This window comes from Osmerus mordax, chromosome 7 (assembly GCF_038355195.1).
Source record: "Osmerus mordax isolate fOsmMor3 chromosome 7, fOsmMor3.pri, whole genome shotgun sequence".
Classification (NCBI taxonomy): Eukaryota; Metazoa; Chordata; class Actinopteri; order Osmeriformes; family Osmeridae; genus Osmerus; species Osmerus mordax.
In genome coordinates this window covers 2,618,199-2,641,141 of record NC_090056.1, presented here as the reverse complement: position 1 = coordinate 2,641,141, position 22,943 = coordinate 2,618,199, and the positions used below count along the sequence as shown (strand labels likewise).

The 22,943-nt window shown below is 42.3% G+C and overlaps 1 long non-coding RNA gene across 1 annotated transcript; it reads left to right on the top strand.

Moving 5' to 3' along the window:
- Window positions 1-9,679: 9,679 nt before the first annotated feature.
- LOC136946388 (uncharacterized) lies at window positions 9,680-15,227 on the top strand. Its single transcript, XR_010876891.1, has 3 exons — window positions 9,680-10,144; window positions 11,559-11,625; window positions 14,883-15,227. It is a non-coding gene; the product is annotated as an uncharacterized lncRNA (long non-coding RNA).
- Window positions 15,228-22,943: the final 7,716 nt, after the last annotated feature.

The following is a 22,943-nucleotide window of genomic DNA, read 5'->3' as shown; positions in this document are numbered from 1 at the left end:
ACATAAATTAAATGTTGCTGATGTTTGAAAAAGAAATTAAAATGGCTATATGTATTCTACATGGCGAATATAGAGGCATGTTTTCCAAGGGACTTGGCATTGTAAGTAGGTGTAAGTGCCAACTATCAACAGTACAGGTGCTGTTTCTTGCACAACAAAACATAACAGTGCAACATATTCTGTTGAATTTGAGGACAGTCTAATTCTTCACATTTTAGCACAGCAGTTTACTTTTGAAAGACATTACCTTTGGACTGGCTTTCAGCCCATCCAGCTCAAGGAATATCTTTTGAAATACCTCAAAAGTATTTTTCAGTTCTTTTGGGTAGCTGAGGTTGAGTCCGTACATCAGCCCCATTAGCAAGGCACAGGCTCTGGGTACGTCCAGGTCTTGCAGGACTTCTGTTCCCTCAATGAAGATCCTCGCGCTGGTTGGATCAGACATGGTGGCACCTGTGGATATGACAATCTTCATCACTTCATTGACAATATCCCCACCATCCTAGCATAAGTAGGTCAGAATCAATGTCAGTGTTTTAGTCATCATATTTAAAATCAAGAGTAACACAAAGTACAGTGTGTCTGAACTTTAGTGTCTGAGTTACCTACCAACTGCTCTTTGAAGAGATCCTCCTCATTTTCTCTGAGATACACCATTAAGCCACGGATAGCAACCTCTCTCCTTTTTTCCACAGTCATCCTGTGAATAAGAAAAAAATATGCTAAACTGCTCCTCTATGAATTTGGGCTTTTAATAATTAGATCCCTTGGAAAAAAGACCAAAGAATGTGTGAAATTGTGTTTCTGTCAAATTTCGCAAAAAGTCCAATATTCACTCTCCAGTGAAAGTGAACCAACGTAACATCACCCATACCAAAAGATGTTTAATTCAAGATTAATTAACCCAATATAACCTACAAAAAACTACTTGAAATTAACTATATTACATACCTCTAGCAGCATGTTTCTTATGCGCTGAATCGTCATTTTTGAAGCCCCTCCTCTTAAGGACACCATAGACATTATTTTCGGGGTGTACTGGTCCAGTTTTGCCATGAACGTTGGCTCCAGGTTAATAGTGGTGATCCTCCTGAATTCTTCATTTATCAAATATAAGACAAATGACAAAAGCACAATTTGTTAATGTAAAAAAATGACTCAAATAGCACGTACTGTGAACCATTTTATGAAGAAAAAAAATATTTACCTGAGCTGCATCAAAAAGAGCAGGCCATCGGTCTTTTAGGTCAGTGACTGGTGGTGCTTCTTTGACAACCTCCTGCCTGCGAATGGAGAATGTCTTCGCCATTTTTTCACTGATGGTCTGACAGTTGTTCCTTTTCTTTACTTCATCAAGGAGCTCCAATCTTTCATGTTCCAAACTTTCTTCAGTTTCTCGTTGTGGATGAGGGGGTAAAAAGTTCACCTCGGCCTTTCGTGGCTTTTTGATATTCTTTGCCGGTGCTTTCTCATGTGCTCGCTTCTTTTTGAGAGAGTTCACATCAAGCTCAGGGCATCCAAGTCCTCTCAATTTAGATCTGTAGTTGCCCATTTTATATTTTAGTCTTTGAATCCATCCGTAGCATCCGTTATATGATCCAGGTTCTTTCAGGCAAGGATGCTTCTGAATCAGCACCTCAGCAACATCAGACAACTGTGAACTTGTTGGGTATGCAACATACAGAAATATGCTTTCAGACAGTTTCTCAAGGATGTCAGGGAGGATTGTGGTAAAGTTGAGTTGAATTCCCTCCTTCTTGAAAACTTCATCTCCTGAGGAAAGCACAAGCTCTATGTCATAGGCAAAGCGAGGTACTGGAAATTCAGTAGGCCAACGCTGTGAACGCTGGTTAACATGTTCAGGTGATGAAAGAATCAGTGTATCCTGCGATCCAGAAGAGCTGCTGGTAGAAGGATGGATGGAGGTCAGTGAAGTATGGGCTGAGGCTGCTGAGCTATGGATGGAGGTATCCGATGCACTTTCAATGGAACTGTCCATATCAGTAAAGGCCAGAGTAAATGTGGGAGGTTCAACAATGTGAACCACTTTAATTGTGTCCTTGTCCTTGATGTCACTAGTTGAAGTAAGAGAAAAATATTCCTCTCCAAAATCATCATCCTTATAATGCAGAGTGAAGTTCCCATCAAGCCCAAACATCTCTCTCACAATAGACTCAAGTTCACACACAGTCTCAGGGACTCCATGAGTTAAGTCCAGTTTGCGAATGTTATGGTCCTGAAGAATGATCCGGAGTTTAGCTTGTTGAGACATTGAAGCATCTACAGTAAAAGAGAAAGCACAACACTTAATTTGAGTTATAGAATAGTCACATACTAAACATACAATATTGGAGAATATTAACACTGATAATTACCCAAGACTTTTGGAATTTTTATCACCTTTGCAATATTAACTAGTGTGCAGAAAGGTACTATGGTGCTGATTATATCTGCAAAAAAATTGCTTTTACATTACATTGGGACATCTCTAAATCAACAAACTGCAAACATCTTAAATTTGTGTCAACACGGTTTTGTACAAAAGTACACCTCTACAGATCCTACTGTAAAAGTAAAAGGCCATTTATATATCTGTTTATAATTTGACTAAATGTTTAAGACATTTATTTCTATGACAAATAGCAAGAATAAGGGAACGGCCATTTTTCGGTTTCTTAATGTTTTCCACTAAAGCATAATGTAATAAAAGTAAAACTACAAAGAATAGGAGATCCCTGTGGCTAAAACTATGACAACTGTGACAACATTTCACCAACTCTGAATTATATGGAGGTCATATTTACAACTACTCAGATTATAGTTTTGTATCTGCATATTAGCAGAGTCATCAGGAATCACAAAATCAGCATGGCTGGGTTTAAAAAGCAACCCAGGCTACTGTCAAATCAAGAAACTAGTATTGCCAAATGTCTGATTATAAATTTCATATCATCGCATTTTGAACTGTAAAAAAACTTTAAAGCAATACAAGGTAGACATTTTAGCCAGCAAAAATGAAGCTATAGCGTATCAGAGGAGTTGTACATTTAAGCACATTTCTCTCTGTTCAAAAAGGCCTTCCAGCATAAAGTGAAAATGTGGATAAATTCCAAACAAGTGTCAAGTTGTAAAGACAACTTTGCCATCTATGGTACATAAATGTAGCGCTTCTGTGTCACCATGCGCTTTCCTGCAACAATGTATGCTGCCATTGGGAAGATGTCAGACAACTCACTTGGCTCAATTACTTTAACACTTTGTGTTTTTTCAAGCTGATAGCTTCTAAGATGTTCAATATACCATGCATTTAAACATTTCACAATGAAGCCAACCTTCCCATTCACAACAGCTATCTGAATCAACTCCACAAAATCTGGAAGACCACCTGTTGAACCATGGGCCAAGATAATTCCAGTTGAGTAACTTGTGCCCCTGTAACAAACTGTGTTTGCCATCTGGACACATAACTCACCGGGGAATTTGGTTTCCAGTGCGTTCTTAATGTCTTCCCTCAGCACACTAAAATCCACTGTTGACAGTTTTGTTACCTGTAGAGATGGTTCAACAATCTTACTGGAATGTAGATGGTATGCAATCATTAACTGATGCTTCACTGCAAGAGACAACAGAATGTTTCGGAAACTGTGGGTATGCCTGACGCTTAAAAAAGCTGTGTTTAGCTTCAAAGCGCATAGTCCACAAAGACACAAGTGGACCAAAGGCCTTTATCAGCTGTGGGTAGTGTTCTAGAAAATGATGCTTCGGAATAAGTCTTTGCTGAGGGAAAGCCTCCAGGAACCTGTGCCGATGCTCAGAAATCTTGCTGTCAAGGAAACAAATGGTGAAGTCAGTATGAACAGAAGACAGGACATGTTCAACTATGTCCTTAAGGTTCAGAAGGACTTGCCATGTTGGTTCACTTTCTGGTATTCTTTCTCCAACTATCAGGGGAAGGAGGCGAAGCAGAGCCCAATTTTCATGGGCATTCCCACCAACAGTTTTTTTTGCAGCAAATGTCAATGGAACTGGTTGTGGTGCATCAGTTTTATCTGTCCATTTGTATGGGAACTCTTTAATTAATTAATTTAGTTCATCAAGTGTGAAATACTTCCGCTTTATTAAGGTATTTAGGCAGAGTGCTAACTCTAAAGGTACAATACCTTCAAAGAGATCATGTAGCAAATCAGGTGGGTAGCCAGATAAAACATCAAAATGTTTTAGCTTTTCAGTCAATGGACATGGTCTCTTTACCCCATAACAATGAGACACACTTTTGTCTCCCTGTGCTGTCTGAACATGCACCCTGTGCTCTTGTATTGTCCTAGGACAAAACGCTCCGGTTCTAACTTCACTTACTTGAAACTGGGATCTAACCCAAGACAGAACCTGCAGACATGTGTACTAGAGAAGCTCTCCACAAATCCTCCAATAGAGTGGGCACCAAGGTTATCTGCAACAACACAATACACAGTACCTTTGACTCGCATGCCTAATGAAGGAATGTAAAGTCCATCCTCTTCTAGGCTGGCAAGATCTTTTAGTAGTGGGTGTAAAACAGCACTATAGCCAAACTTTTTGATATCATCAGCCTTGCAGAGGATGGCAAGGTAGATTGATGTCATTGGGGATCTGAGCAACAGTGGCACATTAGCTAAAACCCAATATACAGCAGTGATTTTGTGTTTTTTTCTAGAAGTGCCAAGTGGATTACATACTTCAAAATCATCCACATACAGAATAAGAGAAATGGATGGATAATTTTCTGATAGTAATGTGTTGTTTTTAAAATTTGTGCCATCATGAAATGACTTGTATTGAGTTTCAGAACTGCTGTCTGCTTCAAAGCTGTGTGTGAGCAAATCCTGAGTGTCTTTTTTATTCAAGACCTCATGTAAGGACTTCAAAATAGGTACATATTGAAAACTTCTCTGCTCCCTGACACTGATTAAATACTCTACGGGTTCCAGCACAGAAAAATGCTCCTTGAAATACTCTCTTCTTTTGTAGGAGGTGGCAAAAGGACCATTACTCCCCAGAGCTAATGTAATTGGGTTACCCTCACACAGGTCTATCACCATCTCTGAGATTATCAAATCATCAACCTCACTATTATGCTTCTTTAAGCATTACTCTAAAATATTTTTTTTTAAATAGGACCTGAAGCTGATGAAGAAATAAAGTGCATTTCTTCCACTAACTCATCAACACACCTTTGTGGTACATTGAATATACTTTCCAATTTCAGGAGCAGGTGGGCTACATTTTTTTCAATTAAGTTAGGCAAGTCTCCAATTTCTTCATCTTCAGGATCTTCACTCACTGCACCCTCCATATCCTCCTCAACAACAGGATCATCCCCTACATTTAAAGGATTGACAAACCTCTGCAAAAGCTCAGGCTTGAAGTCATTCAGTGAATGAGGAGTGTGTTTCCGGCTCCTATGAGAGGCAAATGTTCCATGAACGTTTGTTTTGAAAGGACAATTTTCAAAAACACAAGACACAGTTTCCTGTTTTTTTAAATGACTGCCAATGTGCTCAAAGTATTCTCTTTCTGTTGAGATAGTGTTTATAGAACAACATGGACATTTAAAAGAAAGGACATCTCTATGTGTCACTGTCTCACAGGTTGAATGGCCTCTTGAAAGATGGGTTCGCAGACTGCCCCATGTTTTAAATGAGCAATAACACTTCCAATAAAGACACGGGAGAAATTCTCCACCATGGCCATGTCTAAGTCTATAATGTTTTAAGAGATCAGTCCTTCTTGGTGTTTCAAATTTGCAAATTTTACAAATCCAATTCATTTTAACCCTCCTGTTGTCGTCAGGTCAAATCTGTCCCTTTTTCAAAAAGTTTCTATCAGAAATTTGGGTTTATTTTAAACAAATGTTAAAGCTAAAAATGTGGATGGTTCCCTACAATGCTCTTCACAAGATAACTAATTGGTAAGTTCAGTACTTTTTATTCAATTGTATAGCATGTAAAGAAAAATGTATAATAGAACATAACAAAAAAAAAACGTAACAAAAAACGGACAAAAGTGACAAAAACAGCTTTGAAAAAAACGTCAAAAAAGCGCAGAAAACTATTGACAGATACTTCGAAAAAAGGGTCAAAAAAGACGCCCAAACGTATTGATTTATTTTACATTTTGACCCACAAAAAGTTGCAGGTCGATGGGGAAGACAACACAAGGGTTAAAACTAAGAAATCTGCTTGCAAAAACCTGCACAGAAATTGGCTTTTTTCTTACTCCATGCTTTTTCAGAATGCAAACATTAATGGCAGTTCAGTGCCAACATCGTTAAGCTAACACTGCAAACAAAAGACACAAAAGACTGCTCTGAAGCACCCTAAGCATCTGAAGCAAGAGCACGTGCTCTTAAGACCCTAGCTAGCTAAAAGTATGCTAACTCAACAGTTGGTGAATTAGCTTAGGACAAGCTACAACTGAAATTTTACCGTGTGAAACACGGAAAAAATTTTAAAACACAAATGATGTATACCGGTACTGATACAGTTGGTACATGTTGCAAATGAAACAAAGAAACCACCAAGACACTTTTCTTGCAAACTCCCGTTTCTCCCACTCATATTTTGTCTTGAAGCAGCAAAACATGTCCGGGCAAGTTCAGTACTGAACTCAGCTTTTGAAAGACGCTCAGTAGAATGACAAGTAGCACTAACTCAATCCTTTTATATTGTTAAGAAAAGGTAAAAGTGTTTTTTCATAATCGATATATATTTAAGTTAAAACACTTTTCATTATTTTAATTTTGATCTACTTCTTAAAATAAGTTATCAACTTACTAAAACATGTATATGTAACAAATTACTTTTTTTATGCTGTAAAAGCTCATGATTTTAAGCTTTACTTACTGATCCCATGAATTATTTTTTAGAGTGTGGGATGTTTCTTTGGGACACAAGAAAGTGCAATATTAGAACACTTTGAATACAAATAGTAGATAATAGACTTGGAAGTACAAGGAGGCCAGGAACGTAGCTACCAGGTTGTAAAAACAACGATCTGGCGGTGAGTGGAGGGCAAACCAGGGTATGTCACCGCAAGTTATTGGGAAACTGGACCGCAGGTGTGGATCTTGTGCAGGTAGGATGGACTGGATCACTGGAGCCTGGAGATGCACACAAACACAGACAAACAGAAAGACAGAAACAGAAAGACAGGCAGAGCCTGTGGAGGGCGTAATACAGGTGACAGAGATAGGTGGACAGAGGTATACACAGGTACGTCCTGATAAATTATTAAATAGGCTACTGTAAGGCAAGGATATGGTGAGGTAATAAGGATTTTCCAGAAAATGCGTGACTTGAGCTGCAAGTAAGAAAAGATAAAAAATACAATACAATAAATGTCATACCTAGCAAGCTATGAGATGTAAGAAGGACCACGCCAGCAAAGATAAACATTGGTCTGAGTCCAATGAATGTGCACCGGTTCATGACCTTGCATGACATAACGTTAGACTAGCTAGCTAGCTAGCACAGTGTATTAGCCTATTTTTGCAGTTTACAAAGTCAATTAATTTATATTGGTGATGCAAAGCACCGGGCAATGTACGTCAAACATAATAACATTAAACCAACCTAAAAAACAATAAAAAAAAACTGTATAGGATAGTATCTTAAATATACGTTTACCTCATCGATAATAGCTTACCTTTTCAGAACGAGAGAGCGGAGGTTTGGTTGACAAGAAGTAGTTCCAGCCAGATCTTGAGCGTCAAACTTTTCAGCGACTTGTGTGTAATAATAAAATTACAATAATGTTGGATAATTTATAGGTTTTGCTGTCAGTGCATTTGACATGCTTGCTTCCATGCGCTTAAAATTATGATTAAAATAAAATGATATTCCTCCCCCGCCGGATTTTTTTTTTTTTTTTTTATGCATATAGCCTACGTTTTTAGATCTGTTTATTTTGTATCAGTACATTTTATAAATAACCTTTATGTCCTTAAATAAGGTTTATGTCATTTATAACGTTTATGTCTTGGATATAACAAAAAAAATCATGTTGAAAGCACATCGGCCGGATTTTTACGAAATCACCCGACTTATTTTGGTGACGTTTCGTAAAAATCCGAAAGCCACTCATCAAAATCTATGGGAGACCTAATGCGTCAAAATACGACGCCATATTTCACAATTTTCTACGGGAAAAGCCGAACATATTAACGTGGAAGTCAATGGGCGTCCCCCGGCGTCGGTATAGTGACGCCAAAGGGCTCTGCCCAAGCGTCAATATTTGACGAGTTGGGATGAGACTGGGTTGCTCACACACTCAGCCTTCCCTTGACACACACGCTTTCTTGAAATTGTGTGCTGACCAAGCTCCCACCTTCGTTTTTTAGCCCCTGTTTCATTTCGCTTCCAATCGCAGCTCGCCATTATGAATATAAATTCTTTTTCGGCGGCCATTGTTGTTTTCAACTGGAATCGCGTGTTAGCCGTGTTGGAGGCAGCCACTTTCGGTAAGTCCTATTTTTACACATTTTAAGCTAGAATTAATGATTGGGTTTGTGAAAGTACACTACTCTTGAATTATGGTTTTAGCACTTTTAGACCTTTTAGATCGTGAGTCTGAAGTGACGGAAAACCGAACTCGAAAAGTAGCCAGCTCTAGCTTTTTTCCTCTGTGTTTTTAATGAGTGAATCATTTTGCATCTCGGCGAATTGTTCATTAAAAAGGTCGAGGAGGGCAGCCTTTAGGAGAAAAAGCAATTCCCCACAGACCTGTCGGCTCAGAATTTTGATTTGGGGCGTGAAAGTCTTTGTAATAAGCCTATGCGGCAGGGAGACCGCATAGGCGCTTAGGCGGCAGCCATTCCTTAGGCGCGTCATGTTCATAAGTTCACCATTTTACAGTTACGTCTACACGAAAAAGGTCGAGGAGGGAGGCCTTTAGGAGATGTGGGAATTGTGCTTTTAGCCAGATGCTCCGATTATTTTTGTGTTTTGTGGACTTGCAATTGGAGTGATATTGCGTCCCGGGGGTACATTGTTTTGACGTTAGCCTCAGAGTCAGGCTCGGCTCGCCCACTGGCAGTGTGTAAACAATTTTGTATTTCACTCAATTCTACTCCAAAAACGTCAGGGAGGACTGCTTTTTGTAGACAAGGGCCTGCTAAAGATAGCCAGTATATCTGATTTTTCAAGGCGAGCCTGTTTCATTCGTCATATGCCCTGAGAAAGCGACCTACGTTAGCCAGGCTAGTTTTGCCAATTTCAGTAGGTCAGGCTATTTAAAGGTCTCTGACAGTCAGAATCACTGTTTACAGGCAAAGGTCGAGCTGGTCTTTTGTCAGATGTGTATATATTGACCAGTTTAGAGGTAAATACTCTTGCCAGAGCCTGGAATCGAACCCGTGTTTTGAGTGACTTTGCATGGGTCTCCATGAGGTCAACACACACTGCCTGCAGGCCCTGCTTGCCCCTGCCTGCCAGCCCTCCAGAGACAGTCACCCCACAGACACAGTAGCTCTGCAGCCTGCTTTTTTGAGGACATTGATGAAAAAGGACAAGCCAGCATTACTTTGATGAAAGTCTAAATGTTTAATCCTTTCCATGTGCCAGTATGCCAAGCTGCTGACTTTGTGTCTGAAGTGATGAAACTAGTTCAAGTGATAGACTTTGGACCTGAATCCAATGATTATTCATCTGAATAAAAAACACTCAAGAGAAGTACTGCTTCTTGGATCATTTGTGCTCCACATCAGTACATCTCACACATTTGCCTTTGTTTCCATGGGATTCATGGAATTGTTAGTTTCTGCTCCACCATTTCCACCCTAGTGTAATAATAAGTATAATGTAGGACAGCAATTACATTTTTGTGTTATCCTTCCGCATTACACACATTTAGTCAATGTTCTTAAACTCAACCGATTATTGTCATTTTACCATACTGTTCATATTGAACAGACATCAGTGTTTACTTGGAAAGATGACTGTATATTTCCACTTTTGATTTGTATTTCCATCGTAAGTTTGGTCTTTAATTTCATTTGGAAGTGGTATTAAAAGGTCTTACATTTAACTTGTTTATACCTGTAGACACCCTGTGAAGCCCCCACCCCCTACTCCAGAGACAGTTGGTGACAGAGAGGTGCAGACATTAAGTTAAACATGCCTCTTAAGACTCCTGTTAAATGTGCCTAAAAACGCCTAAACAGCATACCCAAAGTAAATTGGAAGCTGTTCTTGAACCTTTTGGAGTACATGCATGTAAATGATCTCTTTTGAAAGCTGACACTCTGAATGTCCCCTGTTGTCAGGACCCCTGTCAGTCCTACTAGTGTTGAGTAATAGAAGCTTGAACACAAGGAAAGTGAACATTTCTATTTCCGCCTAGATTTTGTTTCGAAAACAGAGGCCTGAAGAGGCCTAGAGGTGGTAGGTATTAGCTGGAAGACTAAATTGGACCACAGGTTGAAGCCTTACCCAATTCAAATCAAAAGTCAAACATAATACCACAATATATTCATATTTGACACATGTTTTTATAAGAGTACATCCAGGCATTTTCTAAAAGGGCCTTTTGGAGACTCCAAAATGACCCTTTGTAACCAAGGTCAAATACTCAGGATATAAAGGTATTATTTTTCATAATTGTTATTTCTAATGAAAGGTGGTACTTAGAACTATCATATATAATAGCTAAATCCCTAATTAGTATTACTGAAACACAAAAACTGAAGCATGAACACATTGGAGTGCTTTATCTGATTCCAAGGATTGGCGCACAAAGAACACTGATTCTGTCAACCATATTGCGCAATCGACTGTTATTTTGAAGGCTCCACAGACACATACAAATGAGGTATTGGCATTTTCAGCTAGCTGTCAGCTACAAGGCTAACGAGCTAATTTCAGAGCCAGTCGAAGCCAGTTCGAGAAATTTGTTTAGAACGAGTGTGTGTGTGGGGGGGGGGGGGGGGGGGGGCAGGACGCACAGACCTAGTTGGCTTTAGAGGGCTGTCAACGGGCATGGAAGCTCCTATTGGGTCAAACAAGGTGTCAATCAAAAGGGGAGGGTTTCAACGGACATTTTGATGCCTTCATATTGTAAATACTCCGTTGCTAACCGGAGAAAAGAACACTTTTATGTGAACAAGTTGTTTCTTCCGTCGGCTAACTTGCATAATGAAACAAAGGATAATGGCTATTCATGAACGTAAAACATTGTATTTGGACGAATTACTTTACATGGTTAGATACTTTGAACCCTTGGGACTGTAAGCAGATCAAGTTTTGATGGCATGATTTGCACACCTGGACCTATTTGAACCACTTAGGGTGAGTAAAACTTTTTCTTTGGCATTGCTGAAGGAATGTTCACCGGAAAAATACGTTGACTTTGCTTGATATTGCGACTTGATCTTGAATTGGTTTATTTCAATGGAAGCACAAGAATCGTAGCTTTCCAATGATGTATAACATGTGTAGCGTCTAAAGAATATATTTGTTAGAATTTAGTGCGTCGTAACTGAGGGAGGGGGGGGCAGCATTTTTGTAACACGGGCGAAACAGGAGCGTAAACAGGTTTTAAGAGTAGAGTAACAAATAGAGACTAAATGTGTAAATGGCTGTTGAAACTCAGGTGGCTCCAAGATGGCGCCGGTGATGGCTGCCTCGGTCGTTAGGTGCGCTCTTTTTTGTCTTGTTTTGTCTGTTAATTCAGTGTTCTGCCAAGATTTCCGGGGTTCTCTAACTAGAGAAGTACTTCTAAACATCAGGACTACAACTGCTGTGGATTTATTTCCCACTTTTCTGCTTCCAGCGGCAGAATTAGTGGGAATTATAGTCAAAGCCACCCTCGGCTTTGTCCTAGCAGCGAAGCGCCGTAGGAGAGGCAAACGAGCCGGTGCTCTGGTGCGACTCCGTCGGCGTGGGGCACGCACAGCGTTACCGGGGATATTTCTCTCCAACGTGCGTTCACTGAGCAACAAACTGGATGAACTTCAGCTACTGGTGTGGAAAAACAGAGACTTTCATTCATCTTCCGTTTTGTGCTTTACGGAGACATGGCTGAGTGAACTGATCCCAGACTCTGCGCTACAGCTAGCAGGTTTCAAACTGCTGAGAGCGGATCGTGACCCTGTGCTCTCTGGCAAAACGAAAGGCGGTGGTATTTGTTTTTACATTAACAGTTGCTGGTGTGAAGATGTGACAGTGATTCTGCAGCACTGTTCTCCTGATCTGGAATCATTTTTTACTAACTGTAGATCTTTTTACTCACCACGAGAGTTTGCATCATTCATTCTGGTTGGCGTCTACATGCCTCCGCAGGCTAGCGTCTACGAGGCTCAATGTGTGCTCGCCAGCCAGATACTGAGTGTGGAGCATGAAAATCCGGATTCCTTGGTTATTGTGCTAGGCAACTTTAACAAAGGCAATCTCACTCAAGAACTCCCAAAATATAGACAATTCATCGAATGCCCTACCAGAGAAGGAAACACCTTGGATCACTGCTACTCTACAATCAGCAAAGCATACCATGCGGTCCCCCGAGCAGCACTGGGTCACTCTGACCACGCCATGGTCCACCTTATTCCTGCATACAGGCAGAAGCTAAAGCGCTGTAAGCCTGCTGTGAGGACATCAAAACAGTGGACCAGTGAAGCTATGGAGGATCTGCGGGCGTGCTTGGACTGCACTGACTGGGACATGTTCACGACTGCTACCAATAGTCTGGATGAGCTCACAGAGGCTGTGACATCATACATCAGCTTCTGTGAGGACTGCTGTATACCAACACGCACCAGGGTAAGCTACAACAATGACAAACCCTGGTTTACAGCTAAACTCAGAAGGTTGAGGTCAGAGAAAGAGGCCGCGTTTAGGAGTGGGGACAAAGACAGTTTCAAGGAGTCGAAGAACAGGTTTAGCAAGGCGGTGAGGGAGCCTAAACGACTGTACTCAGAGAGACTAAAACACCAATTCTCTGCAAACGACTCTGCTTCTGTCTGGAGAGGGCTCAAGCAGATTACCAACTACAAGCCCAGAGCCCCCCACTCCACTAACGACTCCCGCCTGGCCAACGACCTGAATGAGTTCTACTGCAGATTTGAAAGACAATTGGACAGTCCTGAACTACCCTTTCCCACCCAGGAGGCCTCCCACCTCCCCCCCTCTACAGTGACGACTCTCTCCATTCAGGAGGGTGAAGTTAACAGACTTTTCAAGAGGCAGAATCCCTGCAAAGCAGCTGGGCCGGACTCTGTCTCTCCAGCCACCCTCAAGCACTGCGCTGACCAGCTGTCTCCGGTGTTTACCTACATCTTTAACACCTCCCTTGAGACATGCCATGTGCCAGCCTGTCTCAAGTCCTCCACCATCATCCCTGTGCCCAAAAAGCCAAGGCCAACAGGACATAATGACTACAGACCCGTCGCCCTGACCTCTGTGGTAATGAAGTCTTTGGAGCGCCTGGTGCTGGCACACCTTAAATCCATCACTGACCCTCTACTGGACCCCCTGCAGTTTGCCTACAGAGCCAACAGGTCTGTGGACGATGCAGTTAACATGGCCCTCCACTTCACCCTACAGCACCTGGACTCCCCAGCATCCTATGCCAGGATCCTGTTTGTGGACTTCAGCTCTGCCTTCAATACCATCATCCCCGCCCTGCTTCAGGACAAGCTCTCCCAGCTGAACGTGCCTGATTCCCCCTGCAGGTGGATCACAGACTTCCTGTCTGACAGGAAGCAGTGCGTTAAGCTGGGAACACAAGTCTCTGACTCCTGGTCCATCAGCACCGGATCACCTCAGGGCTGCGTCCTTTCTCCTCTGCTCTTCTCCCTGTACACCAACAGTTGCACCTCCAGTCATCCGTCCGTCAAACTTCTGAAGTTTGCAGACGACACCACCCTTATTGGGCTCATCTCTGGTGGAGACGAGTCTGATTATAGGTGGGAAGCGGCCAACCTGGTGACTTGGTGCAGCCAGAACAACTTAGAGCTCAATGCTCTTAAGACAGTGGAGATGGTTGTGGACTTCAGGAGGAACACAGCCCCACTCACCCCATCACCCTGTGTGACTCCCCAGTCAACACTGTGGAGTCCTTCCGCTTCCTGGGCACTATCCTCTCCCAGGACCTCAAGTGGGAACTGAACATCAGCTCCCTCATCAAGAAAGCACAACAGAGGATGTACTTCCTTCGGCAGCTGAAGAAGTTCAACCTGCCAAAGACAATGATGGTGCACTTCTACTCAGCCATCATTGAGTCCATCCTCACCTCCTCCATCACCGTCTGGTACGCTGCTGCCACTGCCAAGGACAAGAGCAGGCTGCAGCGTATCATCCGCACTGCTGAGAAGGTGATTGGCTGCAATCTGCCTACCCTCGAGGACCTGCACACCTCGAGGACCCTGAGGCGAGCGAGGAAGATTGTGGCCGACTCCTCCCACCCTGGACACTCCCTGTTTAAGTCACTCCCCTCCGGCAGAAGGCTGCGGTCCATCCGGACCAATACCTCACGCCACAAAAACAGTTTCTTCCCTTCCGCTGTTGGCCTCTTCAACAAGGCCAAGGGACCACACTGACTCTAATGACTTCTTGCTTAAAACACACTGCTTTTTGCACTGCATTACAATAATGGTATCTTGTACATTTGTATTTTTTGTAATATTTGTATTTTTATATTGTAATTTACGGCAACTTATATTTTATTTTATTGTAGATTTAATTCTATTCTAATCCCACTTAGTACTGCTAGTTTATGTACCCTTAGTATAGATAGTCCACATATTTAAATTTTAGGTATATGTTTATTGTATGCACCTTCCTGCCAAAGCAAATTCCTTGTCTGTGCAAACTTTCATGGCGAATAAATCCCATTCTGATTCTGATTCTGAGTTGGTGCATGTCAGTTTAGGCAAAGGTAGCCTTTTAAACCTCTAGGTTTAAAACAAATTCAGATTTGATTGGAACTCTCTTTTATACATTTATAGTTGGATTTGACATTTAACAGACATTTAATTCATTTAGCAAGTTGTTTAACTCAAACAACCATAACACGGTACATATGGTATACAAAGCTGCAGTCAGATTTGGCGAAATTGTTAGCTTGGATGTTATCTTTACATATAGATGGGGTCTTGTTGATGCGCACGCAGCTTCAAGGCAGAAAGACGCGTTCCATTTCACTTTTACTGTACCTACACCTTTATGTTCCCGCCATCCCCCCATTTCTGAATAAAGTTCGACTGATCTGATTTGTTGATTTCTGTTGCTATGAAAACCAGTTTAGCCAAGCTAACTAACATTGTTTTTAGCTAGCTTGCATTACCATTCAATTGCTAACAAAACATTAGTAAAAATAGCTTGCTAATTGGGCAGTATTTGAACTCGGGCAGGAGACTCTGAGACCTCAGCGCGCCACTAGCATCTCGTCATATCACGCAGTCGTAGCACAGCTAGATAATCAGCGTCAGCGCTCTTGGGTACCCAGCATGCAGTGCGGCATGTAAAAACACAACAGCTACGCAAGGGATTTCAGTTGTTGTGTTCGTTCAGTTAGATGTTTGTAATGTTATTGTTTGTTAGTTAATATAATGTTGTTGGTCACCTTGAGTGTGCATGCTGTGTAGTTTAATGGGAACAGAGAGTCGGCCATTTTACTATCACAGGCTATACTTGCAAGGAGCTGAACGTGGGCTGTGCCCTAGACCAAACCAATTGCCTATGAGGCTAATCTTGATTCTGGATTGACTGAGATTCTGGAAAGAGATCTACTCAAGAAGAGAGTCAATATCTGTGGTTTTCAAGCCATCTTTGAGAAAGTTTGAAAACAATGTTGCTGTTAATATGTTTTGATTGTAGCAGGCAACTTTTGGACTACACCTAAACCTCATGCGGCCACCGCACCACCTGCACTGGGAAAGAGGGAAACAGCATGGATGGGGAAAGTGTGTGGGCAGAGCGAGCAGTAGTAGTACATAAACTACACACGTCCTTTACTAAAGTGTATTCTGACTTTCATGAAGTTATTGTTGTAATCAAAGCTTTTAAAGAATGGATCTCTGCATGATGGGCCTGACCAGAGCACAGGTGGCCTGACAGAACACGCTTCAAAGTTGTCACTTTCAAAAGGGTGGCATTTTAACCCTGTCAGTCCAAAATGTCTAAAAGTTGGTACGCATGCCTTATTGCCAATGGGGAACAAAGAAGTCTCAAGAACCCATAATGTCGGCAGCATGGATATTTCTCTACAGTGACAATTTGTGAAGAATTTCAAAAAATGACTTCAAATCAGCCATTGATCCAATTGTCTTGAAATGTTGTGTACATGTATGAAATACATGTCTGTGTCATGTCAATTTTGTAATGGTTTGCAATGCTGAGGAGGAACCCGCCATTGCTGCCTGCAGCTATATTTTTATTTGAAATTGTACGATTTATAATGTTAAATATGTTTAAAATGTTATATTTCAAAAGATATGTTTAACAGTTAAAAAGGTTATTGTTAATTGTTAATTAATATGGTACATTTAATAATTTAGAACAAAACATATTTTATTGCGAAGGGTTGGGAGTGATGATGTTGTGTCTGATGTTTGTTGGTTGGGAGAGTGGAGTGAAAAGGGAGAGAGGGAGGAAGAAGGAGAAAAGGGAGGAATGCGAAAGAGGAAAATGGCGAAAGAGTTAGTAGTCCACGTGTGAGTGTAAGAGAAGAGAACGTGTATAATATTGTTTGTTGTTTTATTATCGGCGAGATAGTAAAGACACAGACAAATTCTACGGACAAGAAGCAAAGAATATATGCTCAAGCTAGTCTAACTTACTGTGTGTAAGCTAGCTAGCTAGCACTGAGTGTTTTATTCACTAACTCAGTGAATTAACTAGCTAGCTTAGCCAACACGGCTGAATACAGCAAGTCAAGTTTGTTGCCTGCGCGGAGACAATTTGCACGGGAGTTTTTGTTAAAACCGTTAGAAAACCAGATAGCGCCGTGAGCTACGTGGATGCTCACGGTTCCTCTGGCCACGTTGGAGGAAGAACGTAGACACCAACGCTCGCTACTCATCGAACAACTGCCATTCCTCGTTGTCCTGCGGTCGGAGGGAGGTATCACTGATCACTGACACACACAACACTACACACGGTACCATTATTTTGTTTGGCTCAATAGAGTGAAGTGACCATTGGTTTTAGGTCTCACCGCCCCCGAGCATCGTATCAGGCCTGCAACGGGTTTTAGTTGGGGATCGTTCTGTATGTGCCGGCCTGTATGTGTGAATGTGACTTGTGTATTTTGCATACAAAGTAATGTATGGTAAATGTGTTTTGTTGTTGCTAAAAGTACACTAAACGTGAATGTACTGGAAACTTGCAAGTGTGTATTTCATTTACTGTTAATGTGTATGTTCTTGTTGGGAAAATAGTAATAAGTAAAAGTTAAAAAGGAATCTATAAAGCTTAATACTAGGGCATTAATTAATTAATTAAAGAGAGAGAGATCTCTCACTAAAAGAAGAATTCGGGGAGCGCACTCCAAACAAGTAGAAGACATGCTAGGGGGCGCTACATCATCGTTTAACACTGTCAGATTTTCATTAAACGAATCATGGTGAAATCACTCAACATCTCTGAATTTCATACATAGGCATGATCAAAGGTGTCATGAGCATGGAGATTCATCCTGTCATAGTCATCATCAGCACAATCCTGCAGTTGTTGGTACATAGTCTTGGTAAGGGCTGTGTCAATCAAATGGGCCACTAAGCCTCTAATGCACGGTATACAACAACAACCACAAGTAATGAGTATAGCCACTGCTACGGCGAGGGAGATCATCAGTGAAGAGAAGAGTGTACTCCAAATCAAATTTATTTGTATAGCCCTTTTTACACACAAGCATGTCACAGAGGGCTTCACATACGCCAATAGAACTGCCCCTCAACCAACCTAAACCCTCAAGGAAGACAAGTAAAAACTCCCAAAAAAAACTCAACAGGAGAAAAAAAAAATGGAAGAAACCTTGGGAGGAGCAATTCAGAGAGGGATCCCCTCCTCCAGAGACGGTGAGAGAGAGGAGCAGAACACAGGCTAAACATAGTCATACAGTGTCGAACCAGCTCTCCATCATACGAGTGAATGGATCATCAATCCCGGAATTCTCTGCCAGCTCCTCTGAAAGAGATGTAAGACCCTCCAGAGCTTTTGTTTTGCTCCCATCAGGAGCAGTTTTATTAGGGATAAAAGTACAACAATGTGTGCCAAACATCTTACAAACACCTCCTCTCTCTGCTAACAACATGTCCAGGGCCATTCGGTTCTGCCATGCCATCAGAGAAGTGGGGCCCAGTTGCTCTGCAATACCTTTAACAGCATCTCTAGTATAGTTGACAAATCTGTTACAACTGATATTTCAGTATATTTATATAAAAATGCATACTTATTATTTATAAAGTTTACATAGATTTAAAAGCATGTTTTTTTTGCTGCTCATTTACAACCCAAAATACTAGTGGAGTCAGGTGGCTGAGCGGTTAGGGAATCGGGCTTCGGGCTTTAAGTGTTCTAGGTACATCATAAGCCACTCTGTAGAAATAATCTACATTTTCACTTTCGTCATTACACTCAGCTTTACACTGGTACTCCAACTCCCCAAAACCTTCGCATTTAGCTTATCGGCAATTTTTTGCCAAACTGCTTGTCTTGTTTTGGCAGCAGTGGCGGTGTTTGACTTAGCCATGATAATATGCTTATTGTCTTCGTAGAGACTCATTCTAATAGTTTGCTCGGATGGCGAGAATGGCCTATCACCGCTCTCTCTTTCGTCTTTTCCGCCATCATACCGTTAGAAAATCACGGTTTTGGTGATCGACCTTTCCTGCCTTTTGAAGTAGGACGTGCACGTACAATTTCCCTGATAAGTTTAGCCTGATTGAAATTAACCACATGATTTGTATGCGGATCAGCCGTTGACGAACCGATATTTACTTCCTTTTTTCTCTCGAGGCATCAACAACACAGCTGACAGGTTAGGCTCTCCCTGTCAATACACATGATAGAAAGAGTTTTGGTTTGCTAATGTTCCACTTCGGATGCCATCAAGCGGGATCTCTGGTCGTAGTCAGTCCTTCACTAACCAATCAGCATTAATTAGCAGAATGCTAGCGTGTTATGGGCAACAACGACTCACCCTGTAAGAAATCGAAAGGACATAAGTACTCGTTCATTCAACTTTCGACCTATAATCCATGTTGAACATGCAAAAACTACAATCAAATCTGAGATTTCTCAACTACAATCAGGTGAAAGAGACAAATTTATCCGTTTAGCTCCATAGACTCCCATTCATTTTGCACTCGATCGCGATCACTCCCAGTGGAACTCTGGTGGAACTGCAACAAAATTCGGTAAAATGGGGCTTAATAGGGAGTGGCCAGGCTCTCCGTAGATGGGCTCTGACCCCACCCTCACTCCTTGCTCCTGTTTCACAGCTCGTCGTTACGAATATAAATTATTTTTCAGCGGCCATTGTTGTTTTGAGCTGGAATCGCATGATAGTGGTGTTGGAGGCAGCCACGTTCGGTAAGTCATTTATGCAATTTTTACACATTTTAAGCTAGAATCAATGATTGGCTTCGTGAAAGTACACTACTGTTGAATTATGGTGAAGGTTTGAGCACTTTTAGACCTTTAGATCGTGAGTCTGAAGTGACGGGAAAACCGAACTCGAAAAGTAGCAAACTTTTTCCCTCTGTGTTTATAATTAGTGAATAATTTTGCATCTTGGCGAATTCTTCACCAAAAATGTTGAGGAGGGCAACCTTTAGGAGAAAAAGCGATTCCCCACAGACCTGTCGGCTCAGAATTTTCATTTGGGTTGTAAATGTCTTTGTAATTGGAGTGAGTTCGGACGCAAGGGAGACCACATAGGCTTTAGGCGACAGCCTTGTTTTGATCGCATTATGTTCACCATTTTATTTACAATTCTGTCAATTCTACCCCCAAAAAGTAGAGCAGTGAAGCCTCAAGAGATGTGGGAATTGTGCTTTTAGCCAGATGGTCCTATTATTTTTGTGATTTGTGGAAAACTTGCAATTTGAGTGAGAGTGCATTGTTTTGACGTCAGCCTCAGAGTCAGACTAGGTTCGCTCATTGGCAGTGACTGTATTTCACTCAATTCTACTCCAAAAACGTCATGGAGGACTGCTTTTTGTAGACAAGAGCCTGCTGAAGATATCCAGTATCTAGGATCTTTCAAAGCAAGCCTGTTTCATTCGTCATTTGCCTGAGAAAGCGACCCATGTTAGCCAGGCTAGTTTCACTCGGTCAGCCTATTTAAAGGTCTCTGTCAGAATCACTGTTTACAGGCAAAGGTCGAGCTGGGCCCCGTTCGTCATAAGGGTTGAAGCTAAGTTAATCAATTGTCCCTTTAGCCCGTTAACATTAGCGAGATGAGTGAGAACAGCAAATATCGGTTCGTAAACGGCTGATCCGCATACAAATCATGTGGTTAATTTCAATCAGGCTAAACTTATCAGGGAAATTGTACGTGCACGTCCTACTTCAAAAGGCAGGAAAGGTCGATCACCAAAACCGTGATTTTCTAACGGTATGATGGCGGAAAAGACGAAAGAGAGAGCGGTGATAGGCTATTCTCGCCATCCGAGCAAACTATTAGAATGAGTCTCTACGAAGACAATAAGCATATTATCATGGCTAAGTCAAACACCGCCACTGCTGCCAAAACAAGACAAGCAGTTTGGCAAAAAATTGCCGATAAGCTAAATGCGAAGGTTTTGGGGAGTTGGAGTACCAGTGTAAAGCTGAGTGTAATGACGAAAGTGAAAATGTAGATTATTTCTACAGAGTGGCTTATGATGTACCTAGAACACTTAAAGCCCGAAGCCCGATTCCCTAACCGCTCAGCCACCTGACTCCCCTAGTATTTTGGGTTGTAAATGAGCAGCAAAAAAAACATGCTTTTAAATCTATGTAAACTTTATAAATAATAAGTATGCATTTTTATATAAATATACTGAAATATCAGTTGTAAAAATGTAATTAAAAAACGGTCCCCTCTGCAACCGACGCAAGCACGCCCTACAATTTCCTAAGAAATTGTACCCTCTCTAGTTGGGTGTGCTTTGCCTTCGGCAAGGGCACAACCTTTGTTCTCTCATATATATAATTATTGTTTCTCTTCACACCCCTAAGTCTTCGTCAATATTTGGACTACATAGACAACGTCGATGTCAACGTCTTGGTAGCGATTGAGTTGCTTGTATTTACGTTCCGTTGCACGGTTCAAGTAGAAATTACGTTTTTGTGGCGAAAAGTGAAGTTAACGGTGGCTAACTTGCTAGCCACAGTCAATGACGCTACTTACGTCACTAACGTCACGAAAACTCGTGTGACTACCTCCAGCAGAACATTAGTTTAGCAGCTCGTTAACTTCTGGGAGATAGCTAAGCTAACGGCTTTACTGCAAAGCAGCTGCAGAAACGCCACAAGCAAAGAGGCCAGGGTGATAACTATTTACTAATTTTACTTTGTGATATGACACACAATTGTGATGTGTAATGTACAATATAAGCTGATATTATTAAGGAAGTTCATCTACTTTCGGAAACAGTAGTCTATTATTTCACTGAAGCATTAGCATCATGACATTAGCCTCTGTTGCCCGGGCAACACATAGTATGTGTTGCCCGGTGTATGATGCATCTGTTTTCGTTATCGTTAAAATAAACATTCCTCACAAATACATTTTCCGGCCGTTCCATCCGCTCCCCTGCATGCTCCCCGGGGAAGGCTCTGGCGAAAGGCGGCTCCGTTTCCCGTGCTGCTGTTGTGCTGTCCAAAGAAGGGGGCTCGCGTTCAGGAGCCGACAAGCACTCGCGGCATATGTGGCATATCTGAGGAGCGAAATTTGCAGGTACGGACGTGAATCACGTTCAGGTTCTCGGTGCACTGACCTGTTGGACAGGCGTCTGATCGATTGCGGGGTACAGGGTTGGACAAGGACAAATGCAAACGTGCACGCCTTCTCAGTCTAATAGTAGTCAACAATAATCGAGCATTACGAGATGCATTGCTGCACGAGCACGCATTTGAAGAAGCAGCCAGAGTTCGCTAGGTGCCTACTTGAGCTAGTAGTGTTACTGTTTCTTATACTAAGCTTCCCTGTTTGTCACTGCTTGACTGAGCCTAACAGAAGTGCTTGCTGTTTAATTGGTTGTCATGACGTCGCTATGGATTGGAGTCTTCTCACGATTTCAGTTGCTCATCGTCTCCAGTGGAGAGAGAATGGAGACCGTTGTTGGGGGGCTTCTGGTGTCCACATCCGCGCCGGACGTCGTGGAAGCGCAGAACTCATGAGCGCTTGAAAACAGAGACTGTGACTGTGTCGGGCAATGTTGCAGCTGGTACACAGTAGAGGCTTGTAGTGGATAACGCTCAGCGACTGTCTCTACTCTAGGCATAGCGCCCGAGCCGAGCAAGCGCCCGAGCCGAGCAAGCGCCCGAGCCGAGCAAGCGCCCGAGCCGAGCAAGCGCCCGAGCCGAGCAAGCGCCCGAGCCGAGCAAGCGCCCGAGCCGAGCAAGCGCCCGAGCCGAGCAAGCGCCCGAGCCGAGCAAGCGCCCGAGCCGAGCAAGCGCCCGAGCCGAGCAAGCGCCCGAGCCGAGCAAGCGCCCGAGCCGAGCAAGCGCCCGAGCCGAGCAAGCGAGCAAGAGCGGGTCTGAGACCTCTGGCGACCAATGTGGTCTGCATGTATCCTGTGGCTGGGTGGCTTCGTACATTGCTAATGCTAGTATGTCTCTTCGGCCGTGGTGATCCGCAGACATGCTCTGATGCGCTAAGCTATCCATCAGAATCCACGGTGTCTACATGGGGATATCCATTGAGATGTCCTGGACTCCCGGGGAACAGCGGATGCTCCGCTGACACATTTGTCTCACATC